General features: G+C 43.8%; 1 long non-coding RNA gene across 1 annotated transcript in view; it reads right to left on the reverse strand.

Annotated features, from left to right (window-relative positions):
* Window positions 1–6: 6 nt before the first annotated feature.
* LOC109279321 overlaps window positions 7–6,742 on the reverse strand; it is a 37,068-nt gene continuing 30,332 nt past the window's right edge. The window contains exon 3 of the long non-coding RNA XR_002086124.1: window positions 7–210. This is a non-coding gene — a long non-coding RNA (uncharacterized LOC109279321). The remainder of the gene's footprint in view (window positions 211–6,742) is intronic.

The raw sequence follows: 6,742 nt of genomic DNA on the forward strand, positions 1-6,742 counted from the left end.
GGGGGGGAAAAAAAAAAAAAAGACATTTGGGGAAGTCAAAGAACGCTACAGTTTAAAATGATGAAATGTTACAGCTTGCACACCAAAATTAAAAATGAAATGAAATTAAAAAAATGAAATGGTTACCAAAGTAATGCAGGTCAAAGGATCAAAGGTGAAGGGTCACACATTATTAAAAAGAAATCCAAAAGGGCGTCTGCATCAAGATCTCTGCAAAACAAAGGAGCTTCAGTGAGTAAAACTAATACCTTCCATGGAATCACATCAAAGCTCTCGCAATTCACACACAGCACACGGCAGTGCCCTCCGGCCGTCCTGCTCCCACCTGGGCACGCTGAAGCGTGAGGTGCCTGCTGCAGCAGACCCTCCTGCGGCCACGACCACCCTGGCTACGGAGATCCACTCCTGCTTCTAGCAGCTTTTTTTTTTTTTTTAACCTCCCTGTAGATTGGCTTCTGCAAGTCTTTCCATTTCCATATTGGTGCATTGGTTTCTTACTATACAAAATGTGTTTCAGAGCTCAGGATAAAAACCAGCACAGCTCAAGCGCTTGAGCTGCGATGCACAAAGCATGCAGTCCTGCTACAGCACTGACAGGTTACCTTCGTCAGGAGACCGCTGTTTAGGTAAGAACACAAACGGCTGTCACTACAACTTTTAGATCACCTGTTTTCAGGGTAAGTATTACATGCTCTTTTTCAAGAGTTTGCTTTATTCATTGTAACTGTGGAAATACAGTAATTATCGACACACGCACACTGAACTCCTCACATTATAACATATCGGTTTAACGCTACAATAAAAAAGTAATTCAAATGTGGTTACCAAGACAAAGGCCTCTCCTCCTGGAATTTCAATTACACAGAAGCTATAAAAAAACCTTTGGTACTCATTTCCAAGCAAGATGCAGTCAATTATCTATACTAAATTTATGCAGAAGCGTAATATTTACATCAGAAAACTTTAGGAGAAAGATACCCACCAAGTCCATTACATCCCTTTTCATGTCAGCGTCCCTCCCCTGCCTCCCTCTCCCCCTGCATGGCAAGGCATTAAGTTTTGGGAGTCTTTCATCTGGACCAAAACAGCTTCATGCTTGAAGCCAGGAAAAAAACCCACCCCACAAAACTGTGTCTTCATAAGGCAAAGAAGCTAACAAGGATAGAAAATGACCATATTCAAAGCTGAAGTGTAGTGCAATGATCTAATTTGCCTATACGTTTTTCCAGAAAACACACTGCATCTTTCTGCATCACTCCTGCTTTATGTATATTGCAGTCAAGAACCCGCTGGAGAAAGCGGGAAGATCTGTATTTTTAAGCTCCCCCTCATCAGCAGTGTCTGGCAAACTCTCCTGCTAAAGTTACTGCCACGTGTTGGAGTTACAACTAAGCTCTTACCATTATTTCCAACATTGATCAATTCCAATTTTTGTGAACCGAAACAAAGGGTCAGCTTTTCCCCGTTGTTATTTCACCCATGTACTGAGGCTAGGTCCTTTAATTGCGATTTACACTACACACTTGTAAGACGACCTCATTTTGGAGGAAAGCGATTTGAAAACCAAGCAACTTAGAAATAATTCATCAACAAAGACACAGATTTGCAGTGACTCAGCAGCTAATTAAGTCCAGAAGGTATTAACACGAATCGTATTATCAGGAAGACCCCATACCTCAGGAATTCCTCAAAGGTGAGAGATGGGGTAGTGAACATGGTCACCCCGCAGGCAGCTGCCTGCAGCTGGACAAGGGCTGCCAAGCGCACACAGCCCCGCTGCAGGTCCGTGCCACGGGTGCCGCATCCCCTAACACAAGCCTGAGGCTCCCTCCTGACTTCTCAGGTAATACAAAGTTTGCATAAAGATGAGTTTTAAATAACTGCAAGAACATTTTACCCATGGGATGGCAATTGACTCGCAGCTGGAGCCAAACTGGAGTTAAACCGGAGACTGGAGTTAAATCAGAGTTAAATGCGGGGCAGACCCGGAAAGCACACCACCTCACCAGCATTTTGCTAACTCCACTCTGCTGTCTACCAGTCAGCAAATAGCTCCCTGCTCCTGTTTTTATGATCCACAGTCGTGTTTGTAAACAACTGGGTATAGATGCCAATTTCAAAGGAATGAACACAAAGACCCTTTTTTAATTTCTCCCCCATTGCAACAGATTTCTCCTCTCTCCCACTCTCGCCCCAGCTACACTTTGTTCCCCCCAACGATCACTCCTTTTGCAGAAAAAGAACTGGCTTCACTCTTAGTCCTTTTTCTTAAGTACTACCCCTGCATAAAATTTTCGCTTTTATTGGCACTAATTTTTCCTTCATATCTAGTTTTTCTTTTTCCTCTAAATCCCCTGATTTTTCTCTGCAAAATGAAACAGCCACCCTTGGAAGTAGTGAACATGAGACTGAGAAGACAGGATTTCAATCACTTACAAAATGTAATATCCTCAGTTTCCATTCATTTGACAAGTGAACCAATTCATTTGTGTTTATATATGCCAGTCCCTGGCAGACAGACATTTAAATTGACTTCGTAAATTGACTTTGTCGTAACATTTTCCTTGTAAAATGCAGTACAAAGTACAACTCGCATAACACACCAGTGAATATTTTACTCAGTGCTGGGCAAGCCAGAGACCCAAATACGTGATGCAGCAGTACCTACCACTACTGTCGGTGTTCCTGTAGATGAACAGCTAAATAATAATTAAACATACTCTGCTGATTCTCTCACATTTGAAGAAGGGTTTACTTAACTGGTAACTCCAACTTTTTATTCCCCCTACACCGGATTCCACATTCTCTTTTGATACTATACTTCAGCGTAACCGTGTACCATTAAAAAAGATGAGCCCCAACAGATGATACAGGTTAGAAAAAGCACACCAGGTTAATCCATTAGAGGAAATAATATTCCACCTTACTCTCCCACATTCCTAGAGCAATCCAGGGTACCTTTTTTTTTTGGGGTGTGTGTTAAGTGTACACTAGAGAAAGGATTCAGAGCCTGCTCTTACAGAGAAGAATAGATGTCTGGACATGCATTTGTTGCTACTAAATGATGATTGTCTACAGAACACACTTTCAGTAGAGGAACCTGGAGGTGCCCAACGTGGCAAAAAAACTCCCAAAGTCCCTTCCATCTAAAATAGTCACTTAAGGTTTGCTGGGAGGTTTCGTCCTTGTACCCAAGAACTGTTCTCATCTGCTCTGATACTCGGTGCAGCACACAAACCAGTACGCCCATTTCCCGAACAACAAAACACAAGCAGCTGCATCTCTATGTACGGGAGTAGGAGGGCATTCACTGTGAAGCCTGTGTATGAGGCATGGCCACACGAGTGCTCAAAACAAACTGGATGAATTCCACTCTAAACTAATTGCTAGAAAATTTCAAAATTTGTAAAAATATTCAGAGGTATGTTGATAGGTTACTAATGTCAAAAAGCCAGTGAGTTAAATACCATCAGCATTTTATACTTTGCGTGTAATATGCTAAAACTAATTATGAAGTAGTTTTTTTCTTTAGCTATCATTAAGTGTGAAAAAGTTAATTTAATTCATTCAATCGAATTCACTTGGAAAAAAAGCCAGGAGGGCAGTACATTATCCAAAACAATACATTTCATCTGTTTGCTATGCTTTACAGGATTCAGTCTGGTCCCAGGACTCCGACACATTAACTGCACAGAACTGCAAAATCAGCCATTTTAAAAGACTTATCATCATACAATTACAACGTCAGTCCTAACATTAACAACAGGGAAGGAAAAAAAGTCAGATTTTCCTAAAAGGAAGATGAGGAATCTCTCTCTATTCGAGCATGAACAGCATAGCAGGTATTACTGCTTTTGTTTAAAATTGCCAGGAACAGTAACCTTTCAATTCTGCTAAATCACTGAGCCTGCTCACAACATTTACTAATTATGTAAACATGACCGAGAAACTGCAAAAGCAAAGCCAGTAGCAGATTTTCTGCTTTGTACATTAAGCAAAGCGCAGAATTTCATTAATTTCACAAAATAAACCCGTAATGAAGTGCTTCTGTTCAAGAGAAATTTCTGTCTCGTTCACTGATCAGCCTTAAATCATAATCACACACGCAGCAAGAAAAGCCGCCCACATGTGCTAGACAGCATCAGTCAGGTGTACAAACAGTTTACTCCTGACTCCGCTCTAGTCAGGGTGTAGACATTATCTCCTTTTGATTGCACTTTCAGAGCTTTTTCTTCTCCTTTTACAAAGTGAGTTTTCTTACATTTCTGTTGCTGGCCAAGAGGATGGACACGCTTTGGAAAGCACGGTACCAATGGCTGGCAGAGCAAGCATCCAACTAGCTAGTGACAAACTCAGGTGGGACATGCCTTTCCCAGCTACAATGGCTAGCAGAAGACCACCACAGCCGAAACACAGGACACAAGTCAACACCGACGTTCGTGATTTTACTGATGCTCTGTCTGTTCTAGCACTTGACAAACATTTTGCCCTCAGCTAGGCACTCCCCTTCATTCACAAAACCTTACGTTAACTTGTTTCAGCCCCCAACTCAGCACAAACCTAAGGGCAACCCCACGTGCCAGACCAACGGTGGCAGGAGGAGATGCTATGTAGGAAGCGTGCACAAGCCAGACTGCAACCGCCTCCCCGCTACTCCTCCAGTGGAGGATCATCAGGCGGAACAGAAAGCAACAAAACTTCTAATAATAGCATTTGCCAATACCACCGTAATATTTTATACTCCGTGATCACATAGGCAGCAGGCAATTAGTCAAAATTAAAATATTCTCATTGCTCTTGAGAGATCACAGAGCCGATGCAGACCACGAGGACGTTCCAGCTTTGTAAGCACTCGGCCAGCTCTGGCTTCTGGAAACTGCACTTCAGCAAAACACACCTGAATTAACTTAAGCTTAATGGAGAGCATTAAACAAAATACACTGAATAGCTTCACAGTCCTCAGGAAACTGCAATGAGCACTGTTGCTTTTCCAGCGAGTTTTGCCATCCTGATTGCATATCACAGACGGGATGCTGTGACCTGGACAGACACCCCTTCCTCGCTCTGACTGTGGTGATGACAAAAGCTGATCCCATACGCTTGCTCTCAACCCCATGAATTTATAACACATGAAGCTACTTTGGTAAATAAGGTATGAACCGGTACAGTAATGCAGCAAAGTGTTACAATACACCATAACACCCAGGGCAGCCTTAAAACAAATAGGTGTTTTAAGTTTTCAGACATAAGAGTTAATTCTAGAAGGCACTTAAAAGCATCTAAAAAAAAGTAGTAGTATGTCATACTGCTCGGTCTTCACCCAGAGTGGTACTTTGATGAACAAACTTGTGATGACAGAAGCCGTGCCGGTAACTGGCTGCCTGACACCTATCTGCCAGGGGGCTGAGGGGGAATTGGAGTAGCAGGTGGCAGATGACGTATCGCTTTCACCTACTCCTTGCTAGCGTTTCATAGCATAATAGCCAGCCCAAACGCTTGAGACTCACTTCCCAAAACAGTCTGGGTCCCTTACGTCCCTCAGGCAATTCTCTAAACCTTCAAGATCTCTGCGCTTTAGAGAAAAGATGGGAAATAACTCGATGTCAAGCAGAAGAGAACGTCACTGTCATGCAAGCGAAGCAAAAATGCAAGACCACATCAGAGATGTCAGTGAGCACGCACCTCAAGGTCCCCAACGCAGCATCGTCAAAGATTTTCCTCCTATGTTAAATAATGTTCAAATACAGAGTTTTGTAACTGCACTTATTTGCATACTACCAAGCAATACCTAAGCCTGAAATTTGTAAAAAGTTGGTGCTAGATATCACATTGGAAAACGGGGCATTTCTGCCTTGCCCCTCAAGAAAAGCCTAAGCACACGAAGCAATTACTACTGTTTTTCTCTACCGTGGAAATTCTGGGCTTCTCCCAGCAGAGAATGTAAATATAGAATACTGTCAGAAACAAAAGCCCTAGGTAGCATTTTACATTTCCGATGTTTAACTTTTTCTTCTTTCCCATACTGTGTCATTAAGTGTTTACAAGGATGATTAATGACTGCGGCTGCCAACTCCATTAATGAAAGGCATCTCTGCTCAAAGCTGCAATCCTGCTTTTGGCAAGCGCTGTGCAGAGACAAGGTTACTCCGGCACCCTTGAGCCCCTGCACCCATCCGTACTGCTGAGAGCACAGCGGCCCGGGAAGCTCCCAGTTCCCAGATAACCTGGTCACTTGACAGAAAGTGGCAGGATGCGTTTCCTGCGGACAGTCTCTCGCTGCCCAAAGTGATTAGCAGTTAATGAGCCGGCGACCTTTGCCACCTCTATTAGGGGACGAGGCGTGAGGGGAGTGCCGACAGACCCGGGCAAAGCGGAAGCTCAGCCAAGCACCCAGAGGGACCCGCAGACGCCCGCTCTGCATGGCGGTGCGTTGGGAGCATCAGCCCCGCTCCCTGTGGAAGGGACCTGAGACCCAGCGCTCCCGAAACCCACGTTTGGTGTGCACCGCGAGCATGCCAAGCAAGCTACAAGCAGCACCATGCCATGGGAAGTCTCTGCTCCATCCGCTCTGTTGTGGTTTAACCCGGCAGGCACATACACCACACAGCCGTTCGCTCACTCCCCACTCCCAGTGGGATGGGGGAGAGAATCATGGCGGGGAAGTAAAATTTGTGGGTTGAGATAAAGACAGCTTAATAGCACAGAAAAGGAAGGGAAAATAATAATGATAATAATGATGATA

This window comes from Aptenodytes forsteri, unplaced genomic scaffold (assembly GCF_000699145.1).
Source record: "Aptenodytes forsteri isolate BGI_AS27 unplaced genomic scaffold, ASM69914v1 Scaffold16, whole genome shotgun sequence".
NCBI classification, from domain to species: domain Eukaryota; kingdom Metazoa; phylum Chordata; class Aves; order Sphenisciformes; family Spheniscidae; genus Aptenodytes; species Aptenodytes forsteri.